Here is a 16,211-nt window from a genome sequence, read left to right on the forward strand (position 1 = left end):
CAGGTCCCTCATTTATAAATTAAAGAACAAATAGTGGCTTATAATATTAAAATGGTCATATGAATCATGAAATTCCTTTCCTTCAATTTTTATGTAAGTAAATGAAGGCATAGAGAAAAGTGAATTGATTCCTTGGGGTAATTTAATGACACTCTAGTATATTTCTTGCTATTTTAAGGTATGTCATGAAATTCTTAACTTAAACAACATTTTTAATTCATGGGCCAGTATCAAAGAGATTATGAAATAAAATAGATCAATTTATGTAGGAGATTCTAAAAAGACTAAGAATTTTTTTCAGAAAAGTGTGAAGATTCTCTTCCTATTTGGTCCTGTCTCTTAAAGATTTAATTATTTTATTCTAAATTTTGCAAGAATATATATCAGTCAGAAAGTAGAAAGTAGAAAGTACTCCAGAAAGCGCAGACTAATGAATATTCATTTTTTCCCTAAAAGTGACAGGGTAAGACAGAGTTAGGGCGGAGAGCAGACGGAAAGTCTCTAAGGAATGTACTAATTACTAAGCCATGGTATATTTTCAGTGCCTAGACATAACTACATGAAAAACCCCTAAAGAATATTAAGGAAACATCAGGCTAACAATTGTAATTTCTGTTGAAATCTATCTAATATATCAAATTAATGTACAATACATAGAAACACACAAATGGTTATCTCTCTTCAGGGAAATCAAAAACAGCCCTTTGCCACAACAGGATGTTTCTATAATATAGTCATCTCCTAAGTCCCATAATACCGCATCTCTCTCAGCTTGCTGGGATCAGTTTAGCATATGAGCAAAGCTACCAATCAATGATCCTAAATACTACTCAGAGTAAACAACTTAACAAATGGGAATATTGCCTCTATGTATTTTCCTATTTCTGTTGATAGTCTCACTATCCTTCCTATCAAGTGGTTTGGAATTCTAAGATTTATCTTTTACATCTTCCTTTCCTTTCTCCCCTTGTCTAATTAGATGATAATGGCAAATCTTGTTGAATGTAATTCCACATTGTCTCTTCTGTCCAGGTTTTTTTTTATGATGACATTCTCATCACTGCTAGGCAATTTTTAAAAAATTCTATAAGTATGTATTAAGCACCTCACCTGTGTTAGGATTATGGATACAAAGACAATAAACAATTATTAGAAACTATTTTACCCAATTGTATGCTTATAAATATATGTAAATAAAATTGATGATAAATGTTTGTAAAATTTTAAATTTTCTAGATTAGCAGAAGAGGAAGTAAAAAAAATAAATAATGCAATCTCAGAAAAATAAAATGAATAAACCATAGAACAAGTCCTACCTGACTCCTTTTATATCACAAATATGATTCTGACACCTAAACAGGGAAGAATAAAAAAAAGAAAGCTATGGACTGTTGACACTAATGAATATTGATGCAAAACTTTTAAATAAAATATTAGCAAGGTGACTACAGTAACACAAGGATACTATGACCAAGTGGGATTTATACCAGGAATGTAGGCTGGTTCAATATTAGGAAAACCATCAGCATAATTGATTACATCAATAACAAAACCAACATAAATTTTAAGGATATTTCAATAGATGCAGAAAAAGTCTAATAAAATATAATATCCATTCCTATTTAAAACATTAAAGAGCATAGAACTTAATGGAGATGGCCTTCAAAAGATAAATAGTATCCATATAAATCCATTACCAAGAAGTTATGTGCAATGGGAATAAACTAGAAGCCTGCCCAAAAAGATCAGGGGTGAAGCAAGGATGACCAATATCACTACTAACTATTATTCAATATTGTACTAGAAATACTGGTTATAGCAACAAGAGGAGAAAAAGGAATTGAAAAAATTTGAATAGGCAATGAAGGAATAAAACTATTACTCCTTATAGATGATATGATAATATACTTGTGAGAACCTAAAGATTACACTAAAAAACAAGTTAAAAATAATAAATTTAGCAAAGTGCCAGGATATAAAGTTACAAGTAATTAAGGGGAAAATAAAATATAATTTAAACTTTAAAGGAAAAGAAAAAAGAGAAACATATTCTCCACTTGAAGCCAAGTTGGGTATATATAATAGACAGAACATTGGATAAGAATTCAAATCTAGGTCTTCCAGGTTAAGATAGCTGCTGTGTAGAAGGAACTTCATGAATTGTACTACTACTGATCACAAGAAAGTAATTCAAAAGGACAAAGATCAAAATCAGATGAGGAAAGGTACTCTACCATAGGGCACAGCCTTGAAATTAGGTAGGGTGTGGGCATTTCCACACTATAAGGGGGTAAAATTACACCTACCAAAGTGCGAGCTGATCACACACACACGTGCACACACACACACACACACACACACACACACACTCACACACACACACACACACACACAACCTACCGCACCAGAGTCAGAGAAAAGGCCAGGGGAATCTCTAAATTCTTGGGAGTTGGCTGAGGATACCACAGTCTTACTCCTGAGGGCAGAGCAGAGCCTTGGAAGCAAGTCTTGAGACATGTGGAGCATTGGGATGGAGATAGCAAAGAGGCAGGCTGCCCACAAAAGAAGCCAAGGAGACTCAAAAAATAGCCTTAGGGCAAAAACTGCCTTATAGCTTGCCACACCAAATGGTGCCTGCTCTTCTCATTCAGACTTTTGGTTGAGAAGGGAAGATAAAACTAACACAGCAATGGCCACCAACACCCAAGAATGACAATCTAAAACTACCAAAAAAAGTAAAATATAACACAGAAAACATCTGATATCAGATAACTTCTATGGAGAAAATTAGCAGAGTACAGAGGTAAAAACAAAGAGTGATAAACAAGCAAATATATCCAAAGTTTCAAAAAAAATGGAAATTGGTCACAAGTTCTCAAGGACAAATTGGAGTTCAAGAACCAAGTAAGAAATATGGAGGAACAATGGGAAGAAAAGTGGAAGAAAGAAATGCAAATAATTCAAAAGGAAAATAACAGTTTAAAACACAGAATCTCACACTTGGAAAATGAGGCACAGAAATCACATGAAATAATAAGCAAATTGGAGACTAGAATTGACCTGCTGGAAGCCAGGAAGAGCAGGTTAGACCAAAATGAAAATGAAAATCAAAAAATCATAGCTAAAAACAAGTCTTTAAAGACTAGACTTGGGCAAGTAGAAGCTAATGATCTCACAAGAGAGCAAGAATTAATAAAGCGAAATAAATAATATGACAAAATAGAAGGAAACATGAAATATCTCCTTGAGAAGATGATAGACCTGGAAAACAGGTCCAGGAAAGACAATTTGAGAATCATAGGTCTATCTGAAAACTGAGAAAAAAACAGAAGCTTTGACATCACTTTACAAGAATTTATCCAAAAAATTGCCGTTATTCTTGAAGAAGAGGGAAAATAGACATTGAAAGAGTCTATAGATCACCCTTTACATTAAGTCATCAAAAGACAACACCAAGAATCTAAATGCTGGATTCATGAGCTTCCAAGCTAAAGAAAAAATATGGCAAGAAGCCAGAAAGAGACAATTCAGATATCAAGTAATCCCAGTCAGGATTACACAAGATCTGGCAGCCTCCATGCTAAAAGGCTTGGAATATGATATTCAGAAAGGGAAGAGAATTGGGTCAACAACCAAGGATCACCTACCCATCATTTGACTATATACTTCCAGGGAAAAGTATGGGCATTTAACAAAATAGAAATTTTCCAAGTATTTTTAAAGAAAAGACCAGAACTAAACAGAAATTTTGATGTCCAAATACAGAATTAAAGAGAAACATGAAAATGTAAATAAAAAAGAGGGGGAAAATTTTTAAGTGCTTCAGCAAGGTCAAATTCTTTATATTCCTATACAGAAAAATAATATTTGTAACTCTAAAAAACTGTTTTCACTATCATAGTAGTTAGAAGAATTATTCATAGGTAGTGGTTGGGTTACTAAGTAGTTTAAGATGATATGTAAAAAAGTGGGGTGGGGAATAGAAGATGGCACCAAGAGCAACTTGAAGGAAGAATAAAAATAGGACAAATTATATACCATATAGAGAGGTGCATGGGGTGGGGGTGGGGTGGGGAAGAATACTATTACAAAAAGGAGAGGAAGAGAGTGCTAAAAGGTAATACTTAAACCTTACTCTCAGTAGAATCAATTCTGAGAAGGAAGAGCATCTAGATCCTTTGGGGTATCAAATTCTATCTTACCCTACAGGGAAGTTGAGAGGGAAAAACCAAAGGGGGAGTGGGGGAGTATAATGGGGGAAAAGGGGTTTTTTGGGTTCAATATATTAAAAGATGGTTGCCAGAGGATTGAACTATTATTAATCTTCAATTAAGAATAATCTCGTCAAAATTGATTTTTATGGAAGTTTATTTACAATTAAGAAGAGAGGAAATAAGGAAATAAGAATTTAACCCAGTAGGTAATTTATTACAATCCTCTAATTATTCCAGGTAGATCATAACCCTCAGCTGAGAATTAGAGGCCCAGAGATGAATGGAGCAAAACTTCATTCACAAAGTCTACTAAAAGAATTTTCTTAAGAGAAGTTCAGGAAGATCTAGTCAGTCTTTAACTCACCACATGGAATTCAAAGAAGATATTTAAAGCAGTCTCACCAGGGTCTCAGCATTCTAACACTCCTCCATGAACCAGAAGATGTCTGTCACCAGACACCCTCTTCAACCAAAGACTCCAGCTGACTGAGGACCTTCTCCTTTTAAAGGGGTCACTTATGTGTCACTTCCTGTGCCTCCCTCCTAATTTGCATGTCTAATCACAATAGACACTTCTCATAGTACTGCCTAAGGGGCAGTCAGTTGATTCTGATTAGTCACCAATTTTCCCTCATTTTCCAATTTTTTGCCACCACAAAGAGTGAAGCTATAATCATTTTGGGGCAAGTCTTTTTCCTTATTGTCTCTTTGGAGTATAAACCCAACAGTGGTATGACTGGACCAAGGGCAGGCATTCTTTTAGTGCCCTTTGGGCTTAGTTCTAAATTGCCATCCAGAATTGTTGGATCAGTTCTAACAGTGACAATCTAATTCAATCTTTTATACCCAACTGTATTTTCTCTAATTTCCCCTATGTTTATGTTGCCTGAGTAATAATGATCATGCTAAATTCTGACCAAAGCACTCCACTCTTAAAATATTTGTGTAACTTATTGAAAACATGAGTAAATACTCTGTAGTGTGGCATTCAGGGCTTTTTACCATGATTCTAAGTTTATCTTTCCAGGCTTATATTCATTTATAAAATATATCATATAATCATAAATTCATGCTAGAAAGAACAAAAGAAATCACAAATCTTGCTTTTAATTTTAAATATGAAGAAAATGTGGTGTAGAGCAACAACTTAGTTTGCTCTAAATGATACAATTAGTAAAGACAATAATTATCTATCTTGGGAGTCAATAACTGCATTTTATTGATATTAATTTTTTCATGAACTAAAAACAGTGAAATTTGTTCAGTGAATATCAAATAAACACTGAATGAATGGATGTTGATTTATTTCATCCAGATCAAAGAGCTATGAGAATCTCAAAGGAAGTCCGAAATTGGGGGCATTTTGACTTGAAAAGAGAAGATTAAGACAAGGCCATGGTCATTGCCTTCTTCCTTTCTCAGATACACAAAGTTTACACATATTGTGATTGCTTGGATGTACTAAAGTAGTAGCAAATATGCAGATTTAGAAAAAAAAGCTGAGGTTGAGTTTGGTTGACATTGTGGGAGAGAATCTAAATACTAAATAGAAGAGATCCCCTGGTATACATTGGATAATTCTAAACTATTATACTGTGATAAAATTATACAAAGTTACTCATATTAGAACCTCTTTCAGGGAAGTAATTTGAACAATTATACTGCCAGTTTCAGAAGAGTTCTTGGATAGTGGTGAGTATAACATGGGGTGTGGGGTGGGGTGAGGAGGACTAGATGGGAAGGGATTTAAATAACAGATTAGCAGAAGAAACTATTTTGGTAATAATCTTTAATGCTTCTTTTTTGCCTTGGAGTATGTTTGTGACTTTATCTGAGTATGTTTTTCTTAATTTATCTATTATGAGAGTTAGTCATGGAGTCAAAGACTATCTTTACTATTATTATTTATTTGGAAAATTATTTTTGCATCACGGAATCAAAGAGCATTTTTATATTGTCACTTGCAAAGAACTGAAAATATTTTCTCAAATTACATTGGGTTTTCCAATCTCTTATCAACTCAATTCTCCAACAGGCCATCTCACTTGCACTAGCCAGTCTCTTCTCTTCTCTCTAACTTGAATCATCAGTAAATCAATTCAACTCTACAGGCATTCTTTCTTGAATCTCTAATACACTTATCATAACATCAATTACCCCTTAACCTCAGATCAATACCATTATGTGTGACTTTTGCTCCTACTCACATGCTGATGAACAAAGATAAAGAATATCATTCAATCACTTTGAATGGGTCCACTAAAATTTTGTTATGAAACCTCAACTGATCCCTTCCTATAGACTGTGAATCCAACTATACCCCTTATCACTCCAGAGTGGCTTTTCCAAATCTTTTCATCCCTTTTCAAACTTCACATGGCTCCCTCTTCTCTTCTCTCAGGTGAGAACTTTGTCTCAGATTTTACAGAAAAAAAGTTGATGCCATTTGTTGAGAACTCATTCCCTCCTCATCTCATATGACTCAGGTGCTTTCTGCTACTTTCTCCTTCACTCCTGACTCATATGATGGAATGACCAAGGCATGACCAAGGCAAACCCCTCTATTTTTTCAAATTATTCCATTCATTCCTATATCCTCCAACAGATTGATACTTTCTTCTTTGAAGGTTTTCATGACAACACTCTCTCCCAATTTTCCTATCTGACTGTTCCTTCCCCTTTGTTGGATCTTCATCCAGATCACACCTTCTAACTATAGGTTTCCCTCCAGATACTGTCCTGATCCTTCTTTCTTATTTCTACTTTACTTGGTGATCTCATCAGGTCCCATAGATTTAATTACCATCTCAATGCAGAGGATTCTCTAATCTACCTATCTTGCCTCAAATTCTCTGTTGACCTCCAGCTTCACTTCTGCAATTACCTTTCAGACTTTTTAAACTCTCACTCCACCAGGCTCACATAAGAAAGTCATCCTGGATTCCTCAGTATCTGACATTCTCGGTATCCAAGCTATTGTCAAGACCTTCTCATTTCACTTTTGCAATATCTCTTAAATATGTCCCCTTCTCTCTTCTGACATTATCATCATTTATATGGAAGTCCCCATTTCACAGCTTGATTATTGTAAGATCCTGCTAGTGGGTCTGTTTTCCTCAAGTCTTTCCCCACTTTAATCCATCTTCCATTCAGCCACTAAAATGATTTTCCTAATATGCCAGTATGATCATGTCACACACACACACACACACACACACACACACACACACACTTTATTAACTCTGGTATCTTCCTATTGCCTCCAAGAGCAAATGCAAAAATGATATTTGGCATTCATAACACTTTGTAACCTAGCCCTCTACTTTTCCGATATTCTTATATTTTACTGTCAATGCATAATATTTGATTCATTGACCCTGGCCTCCTAAATGTACCACTCCATCTCTTGACTCTGGAGATTTCTCTATCTGTCCTCCATGCCTAGAATGCTCTGTCTCCTCTGCTCCAACCACTAAAAACCTGAATTTCTTTAAGTTCCAATTAACTAAAATTCCATTTTCTGAATGAAACTGTCTCCAACCTCTCTAACATCCAGTGCTTCTATTAATCACTTTATATATAACTGTTTGCATGTTGTCTTACTTGTTATAATACAAGCCCTCTGGGGACTGGAATTTATATGTTTTGCCTTTATTTTTTGTATCCCTGGTGCTTAGCATAGTGTCTGGCATATAGTAAGGCCTTAATAAATGTTTACTTATTTATTTAAATATTGATTAACTGATCAATATTATAAAAATAATTATCAAAAACCAAATAAAACCAATATTTTAGGGTATTGTATAGGAATAGTTATTAAAGACCCTTCCCCAGCCCCCATCTCTATGAGATCCAAGGCAGTAGACATGCAGTAAGTCCTAAAATATCAAAACTTTTATGGTTGAAATGTAAAACAATTCTGATTCACTTACTCTCACATATAATTAAACAGAATTTTATATATTAATTTACATAGGTTGTCATGGAATTTATAAAAATGCCTTAATTGAGTCTTTCTTAGAAGCAGATTGCTGAAGCATATTTTTAAAAAAGCATTCCTTTTTAGGTAAACTAAAAAAAATAGTAATAAATATATACTCTAGTTAAACTTACTTCCCAGTTTTTCCTTTTAGTGGGAACACATATAGATATCAAGAATGATCACTATTATCCAGGAAAATTAATTAAAGAAAGTAATAATATTAGGAAACAAAAATATCAATTGTGTTATTAAGGCCATTGTTTCCCCCATTCCCTTAGGGCCATTTAAATGCAGTACCTCTTTTCCCCATTGTGTAGGAAATAGAGTATTGATTTAGGAGGAATTCCCTTTGATTGCTCCATCAAATAATTGAAGAGGTAGTACTCTATGATGGAATTGAGCATTTTGTAAATAACTAACTTTCTATTAAGGCAGAACAACTCTATTCAATAAAGCAAACTCCCAAACTACATTTAATACATTGTGACTTTTTCTTTGGTTAAGATTCCTAATAAATTGCATGCCAGTTTTTCTTGTGGAAGAGAAAGAGCATGGGGAATAGAGAAGTGTGATAGTGGATATATTGATTTGGGCATTTCTCTAAATTAGAAATGCTTGGATTTAAGTTAATATTAAACAAAATTTAAAATGTTTCTGGCAAATTTACATCTAAATCAGAGTGCAGTAGTGTTATTTTTTAAAAATTATATATTACTCTTTTTCTTTTATCATTACACAAATGCATCATAACATAGTATCAAGAGCAATGGTCTTGGAGTCAGAGGAACAAGATTCAAAGCCTGACTCTCCCATTTACTACTTGGGTAACAATTGGTAGATCATTAAACTTATCTTGGTCTCATTTTCTTCATATCAAGAAAATGAAGTTTGGACTAGAATCTTTCAGTTCTTTTCTGCCTTTAAATCCTATGATCAGAGAATACTAGTATACTTGGAAATTCTCTGGATTATTTGACATTATACTTTGTTTGGTTTTAGTTTGGAACTGAAGGAAATGAATATTGATATATACCAATCATTTTTATTTGGTTCACCTATACCCTTACCACAAAGTACTCTCCTTACTAAAGAGGAGGTTAAGTCCAATTGTCTCTTCCCTAAAACACTGACATTAATCATATTGACCTGTACATAATCTACAAGAATATAGAATGTATTCATAAAGTAGCAAATGAAGAAAAAGTCCATTTAGCACATTGGGCATGAGTGGCATATTGCCTTTTTGGGGGGCCACTGTAAAAATCATTATTCTCCTTTAAATACTGGACTATATTTCTAGAGAAAAAATCCTTGCCTTAGTTAAATCATAATATACAGGATAATAAGAAAAAATAAAAATGGTATTTGAATTATGGGATTAGAATTGAGTTTAAATAAATGTTTAAATAGTATATGGATTCTACTGAATTCTGGCACATGAATGGATTAATATGAGTTGGAGTCTGGTCTAAAACTGACTTAAAAGGTACCCTCTAATTATCACAATATTTTTTGGAGATTTTTTCCCAAGTCATACAATGATTTAATATTAAAAAATAAAGATAATGGTACTGCACATTTTTACTCTGGAGAAAAATAAAATGGGGAGTTATTTACAAACTATTGAAGGGTAATGTATCACTCTTCTCATGAACTTGAAACCTCTCTATTGATAAAGTTAAAAGGAATGATTGTGGATCTTGATTTTTCTATTACAGTGTTTCTATGCCATATCTGCTTTTAGTATAGTAATCAGAATCAATTGCAATGGTTAGAAGAAAGTAAAAAGTAAAAAAGAATCAAATGAAAATAAATATTATTATTAGTTTTAATAATAATAGCTGATATTTATATTTAGTTTCAAATTTGTACAACTCACTTAATATACATTGCTTCATCTGATCATCACAGTATGTCTGTGTCTACATGTATTAAAATCACAATTTTATAGATTAAAAGTTAAGGGTGAGCGAACTTAAAATAATTTGTCCAAGGTCACAAGTCTCTTAGCAAGGATTTGATCTTAGTTCTTCTCAACTCAAAATTCAGTACTCCATTCATAATTCTATAGAAAGCTTCGGGCAGTAAGGGCACATTTTTTTTTATTGCTTTTGGTTTGACTGAAGTTATCTTTAAGACATTTGTAAGCAGTACCTAAAAGCTGAAAATGTGTCTATGAATAAGTGTGTATTTTTATTATGTACTCTTGAATGATACCTACTATAAAACCTTTGCTTTTGAGATCCAATTTGGTTAATACATGGGTGTATTTACTGGGATTCCAAACACTTAAGGGATATGAATTAATTAGTGTAGAAACTGAGAGATTAAGTAAAGGGTTTAGTTCTGCAATCTTATGCAAGCACATTATCTTTATATGCCTCAGTTTCCTTGCCTCTAAAATGAAAGTTTTCAGCTAGAGAAATCAATGATGCTGTTTAGTGGTACTCTTTTATGACCTTTTACTTAAGCTCCTCAATTCACATAGTTAACACCATCTCTGCAGTGAATCCTGCTAGCATCCAAGGGATTTTTCTTTATGATCTTCTTGAAACTTTGGGGTTATGAACTTGGGATATTATTTGCAAACCTCTGAGGATAATATTTACCAATTTTTTATTTCTGATTCTGCATGGCATTTTTAAGGATTCAAAGTTTATCCATCATTTTATTTTGGAAGAAAGCTTGATGAAACAGATTATTTATGCGTGTACATATATATGTGAGTATGTATTTATAGGTGTTTCTGTATGTCAATATATACATAAATATGTTCATATATTTTAATATTTTAATTTTAAAATTATTTAATCATTATTCTAGAATGAACAGGAAGCCTGTAAAAATGGCCCTGGATTGAGAGATCATAAAAGTAATTATTTTGTGTTAGAAAACGGGAAATATTGGGGTTTACAGAGAACATCTGAGCATCCTTATCTAGAACAAATCCCTATTCAGTAAAATGTTTCAATATAATAAATCAGAAGAAGAAATGTATAATTGTGTCATGACATGATTATCAATATTTTTGATAGCTCACCACAAATTAACAGAGGCTATCTCTAACTTTTACCAGTTAACATTTCACTTAAAAAATGAATTTCAAGTCACCTATACAAATGGAGAAATGGAGAAATGTATAGCCTCAATATATCTCAGTGAATCCAACTGATTTGCACAGAATTTCTAAGACTAAGACTAAGAATCTGTCAGAATGTCCTGGCCATAACTCAGCTTCTTCCCTGAAGAACAGAACATCTTCTTGACTCTGCAAAAATGCCAAGCTAGTTTGTTGATGACTAGCCTTTGGATTAGTAATCTGTATTTCAAGAGTTTTCACTGCGTAATTAGAATTCTCTCTCTGGGGACTCTCCCAGCATATGTTACATATCTATGTAATGTAACTAACATAGAGAAGAAATAAGTTTTGTGTAGCTCTGCCCTCCTGCTCTTCTTCCCAGAACGTGGCTGTGGCAGCTGGGTGAGTGCCAGGCAGGAGAATTTTATTCACATGGCTTTACTCAGGCTTTTACTTTTGTTCTTTTATTTCTTCTACTTTGAGTAATTATTAATAAACTTTATAAAATATAATGCTTGGAGTTATTCGATATTAACTTAAATTTTACAATAGTTAATTTCTATTATTTAACTTGACATTTTTTACTGTTGTTTCAAAGACTCATTTAGAAAAAAGAAGTAAAGGATCCATAGAGATTAAGGGATCCTCTATAGATATTTTAGACTTTTTCCAGCTTCAAGAAGACAAGTGCAAATTAAACTTCATGACTATTCACCTTGGACAAGGAGAGTCAAGAGTATTTGGTTAATATTATACAAAGTACATTCCCTTAATCTTACGCAAAATTGTTTCTATTTTAACAAATGACCTCGTTGTATCATATGGGATTCAAGTGGATGTTCAATAATTTTTCAGGCATGTCTGACTCTTCATGACCCCATTTGAGGTTTTCTCAGGAAAGATCCAAAAGGCTGACACCACTGCCAGCTGTGCCACCTCCACCTTGGGACCGGCTGTATGATTAAGCCAAAATCTTCCATGAGTAAAGATATTCCTCAGTTCTGTGGTGTTCTTGGTCACACATTTATGGAGTTTCTGAAGGGCAGTGGAGACTATTGGTAGGCACAGTACTACCTCTACACAGACAAGTGAACTATAGAAATTCATTACTACTCTACCAAGAAGCCCCCTTAAGAGAGGTAAACCTGGACACAATTTGAAATTGGCAGAGCATTTTACAAGAGTTCTGACCTGGAGGGGCTAAACCTCAGTGCACTGCCTTTCTTTTGCCTCAGTATTACTGGATTGAAGAATTGCTGCTTCTTGTTAGGAGGTTCATTTCATTTCCCATTGCTCTCAACTTCATTCTTAAAGCACTGAGAATTTCAAGTGGAGTATAGTGAAGGAGACTTCAGTTTCTTTTCATCACTTCTGTATTCAAACTTGTAATCCTTTCATAACTTTACTGAGTATTACTTAATTTTCCAATCCAACCAATGTAACCTTAAACAAATTCATAGAACTTAAGGAGTATGGAGTCACAGTTGTAAGAATATGTAAAGCTATTTATGGCACAGCCCTTGTGGGAAAAGAAGGCATCCAGGTTCTGGATTGGCCTTTTGATGACAGAGCACCACCATCCAACCAGATTGTTGATAACTGGCTAAACCTGGTGAAAACTAAACATCGTGATGAGCTTCATGGTTGCATTGCTGTTCACTCATTGAAGGTCTTGGGAGAGCTCCAGGGCTTGTTGCCCTTGCACTAACCAAAGGAGGAATGAAGTATGGGATGCAGTGCAGTTCATAAGACAAAAATGTTGTGGAGCCTTTAATAGCAAGCTAATTCTTTACTTAGAGATGTATCCTCCTCAAATGTGACCACTCTTCAAAGACTCAAATGGTCAAAGAAATACCTGTAGCCTTCAGTAAAGCTGCCTATGCTATTGTCTTGGAAGCAGAAATTGGAGATAGAAACTAAGGCAAATTACATACATACTAACTATCAAATAGCTTGATGAATAAGTCTTAATGAAGCTTCCATAAAATATTTTAAAAACAATCTTATAGATTACAAGCTTGGCAGAAATGCAATTTCTGTCTTTGAGTTACTAACAACCTGTCTGGACACTTGGTAAAAGATTCTTGCTGTTCAGGCAAAAAAAAAAAAGAAGAGAAGAGAAGAGAAGAGAAGAGAAGAGAAGAGAAGAGAAGAGAAGAGAAAGAAAAGAAAGATCCTAGAGTATTTTGCCATTTACTTCTCTAAGCTTTTTTATATATGAGGAAATTGAGGCAAACAGGGCTAAGTGACTTGCCTAGGCACATTTACCTAGTAAGTGTCTAAACCAGATTGCAAACCCAGATGTTAAATGGCATCAAGTCTTTCCAAAACACCATGCTGCCTCCACAGACCCTTAACATATTAACATTTCAGTATAAATAAAGAGATATGGTTAACTTCTGTTATCTAAAAAATTAGACTTTTGATAGATTGGAAGCCAGGAGGGTTTAGTTTTGAGGATGATGGAGGAGATGGAAAAGAGTTAAGTCCAGAACATCTAGTAAAGGTAAACTCTATAAGAGTATAAGAGGGACACAATGAGTGACTTGTACTATGTTCCTGTTGACTTCTAACTTTAAAGACCCTAATTTATTTCCTTCATTTATTCTACTGACTGGGATAACCCTCTGGTTTTCCTAATGAATGACTTTTTTTCTACCCAGGTAATAATAGATCACTGAAATTTGTGTTATGTTAGAGCCAGCTATGGTCACTGCTAAATTTTCATTGAGATTATTTATACCTCAGAAATTAAAAAAAAAACATGTAATCCAGGATTGATATATGTTTTTGTTGAATGTCTACGTTTAAGAAAGTATTAACAGTGAAGATTAAATTTTAAACTATGTCAGGCACACTTTTTATTTTCTTTTGGAAAGCTGGTTGGTTTTGGCTACTTGTCTATCTTGAACATTCTGGAGATGAAAAATATAAAACCAAGAGACTTTAATAATAACCTCTGGATCATGTAAATTAATAAGTAGTAGGACTGGGATTACCACCTCATCTAGTTATATTAATGAAGTACACAGAGAAGGATCCTATAGCTGCTATATGCTGAAACAATTATATGAGCTTAGTCTGCCTTCTAATTTCAACCTAAAGAGTATGCATTATGCAGCCCCTTTTTCCTATGAACATCAGAAGAGACTTTGTCTTGTTCTCTTTTTTTCTATCCATTTCTAATAAGAGAAGAGATGAATAGGAGATGAATCCAGATTCCCTAGCTATAGCCCAAGCTTTTATATAACAAGTTAAGGAAAGAGACAGCATGTTGTAAGGGAAAGGATGAATATGTGGAGACAGGAAATCTAGGTTTAATTTCCAGCTACATCACTAATGAGCTGAGTGAGTGACCTTGAGGGAATAACTTCATGCTCTAGATTTCTTTTTTTGGAAAATGAAGAGACTAGATTAGATAATCTCTTAAATTTCCTTCTAATTTTATTGATTCTCTGATTCTAAAAGAGAAAAGCAGAAAAATTTCCCATTACACTTTCAAGTCAAAAAGATACAAGTGAAAGTGGGTGATTGTTTTTTTTTTAGAAAATAAAAAATAATTATCTGTCCAGAAAGCCTTTCTTAGATATCAATATGATGTTTATTTAAACTCTACCTTTTTATTCATCAGTAAAGTAATTCCCCTTCTTTAAGTAACAAAGTCAGTCAAATATTGATTGTTCCTACTAAAGAGAGAACTGAGAAAAGGATGGCAGGGTAGAATGAAACCCACAGTAAAAATTTTAAACTCTTTTTGTCAATGTTCATTTTAAGCTTTCCCACCAACAAATTAACCCCTCTATCAACATATAATCATGCCCCTTAATGAATGGCCAATTGGATTAAATTAATTTTTTCCCAATATCTTTCTAGAGATTGAGGTTCTGAAGGTTCAGAAGCCTGTTCAGGGTCCAAAATGAAGGCCAGTTTTCGAATAGTTCAGTGGGATTCATGGCACAGATACAGTCTTCCCCCGTCCATAAAAAGAGAGGAAAAAGTAAAATTGAAATTCCAACATAAAGTGTGAACAACAGACTCTTCATCTGCACTGATCCTTATTTACTAACTAAGGGTAAATGTCAGACCCTGGTTGATAAAATATTTCTGAGTAGAAGTGATCTATGGTCTCTGCCAGGTATTTTCAATTCACCTAGGTGGCTAATTCTTCAGGAATCACCCTGCCGGAAGGCAGTAATTTATGAATGATGATGTTAACACACCAATGCTTCCTCAGCTATCTCCAAGAGAGCCACTGAGAATTATCTAGTTTACCCATGTATTAATAGTATCTTATCAATAACCATATGTAATCTGTGTGTTTTCCTTGCCAAAAATATTCACACTCACTAATTCTACAATTTTTCTGAAAGGTAATCATGCATACTGAATCCTGAACAATCAACTCCTGAATATTTTTCATTACCAGAGGATGGGACCAAATGATTCAATATCAACTCATGACTATGATGATCATTTGGATAGCCACAAATAGCAAAGAAGTCTAAAGGATCTATTCTAAAGATGGGTTGGTACATATTCTACCTTTGTTAAAATGGCTGAAGAGTAGCCACACATATGTGTGCTTGGAATAAGCAGTGAAAACAAAACTCAAAATTCTGTACATTCTTTTGCACTTCAACCTGCTCTAAGCTTTCAAGGCTTGCTGAGGACTTCTAACCATCCCTTTCTGCCTTGCTCCATTTGCTATATAATCTTCTCTTAATTTAAGTGTCATCTTTGACATAATTGATGGAATTGCTCTCCTATTTTGAACCCTCATACATATTTAGCAAGTTTAGTATTATGATGGAAATTGGTTGCTCCCTCTCTGAGGCAATGTCATTGACTAGGGGGATTCACTTTAGGGTTTTTTCTTAAGTAAATAGCTTTTCATTAGCATAATAATAGTGCCTTTGTATTGATTTCTGAGATGAGG

The 16,211-nt window shown here is 34.0% G+C and overlaps 1 pseudogene; it reads left to right on the top strand.

Moving 5' to 3' along the window:
• The first annotated feature begins 12,698 nt into the window (after positions 1 to 12,698).
• On the top strand, positions 12,699 to 13,146 carry LOC123233336 (annotated as a pseudogene).
• Positions 13,147 to 16,211: the final 3,065 nt, after the last annotated feature.

Source organism: Gracilinanus agilis, chromosome 2 (genome assembly GCF_016433145.1).
Source record: "Gracilinanus agilis isolate LMUSP501 chromosome 2, AgileGrace, whole genome shotgun sequence".
NCBI classification, from domain to species: Eukaryota; Metazoa; Chordata; class Mammalia; order Didelphimorphia; family Didelphidae; genus Gracilinanus; species Gracilinanus agilis.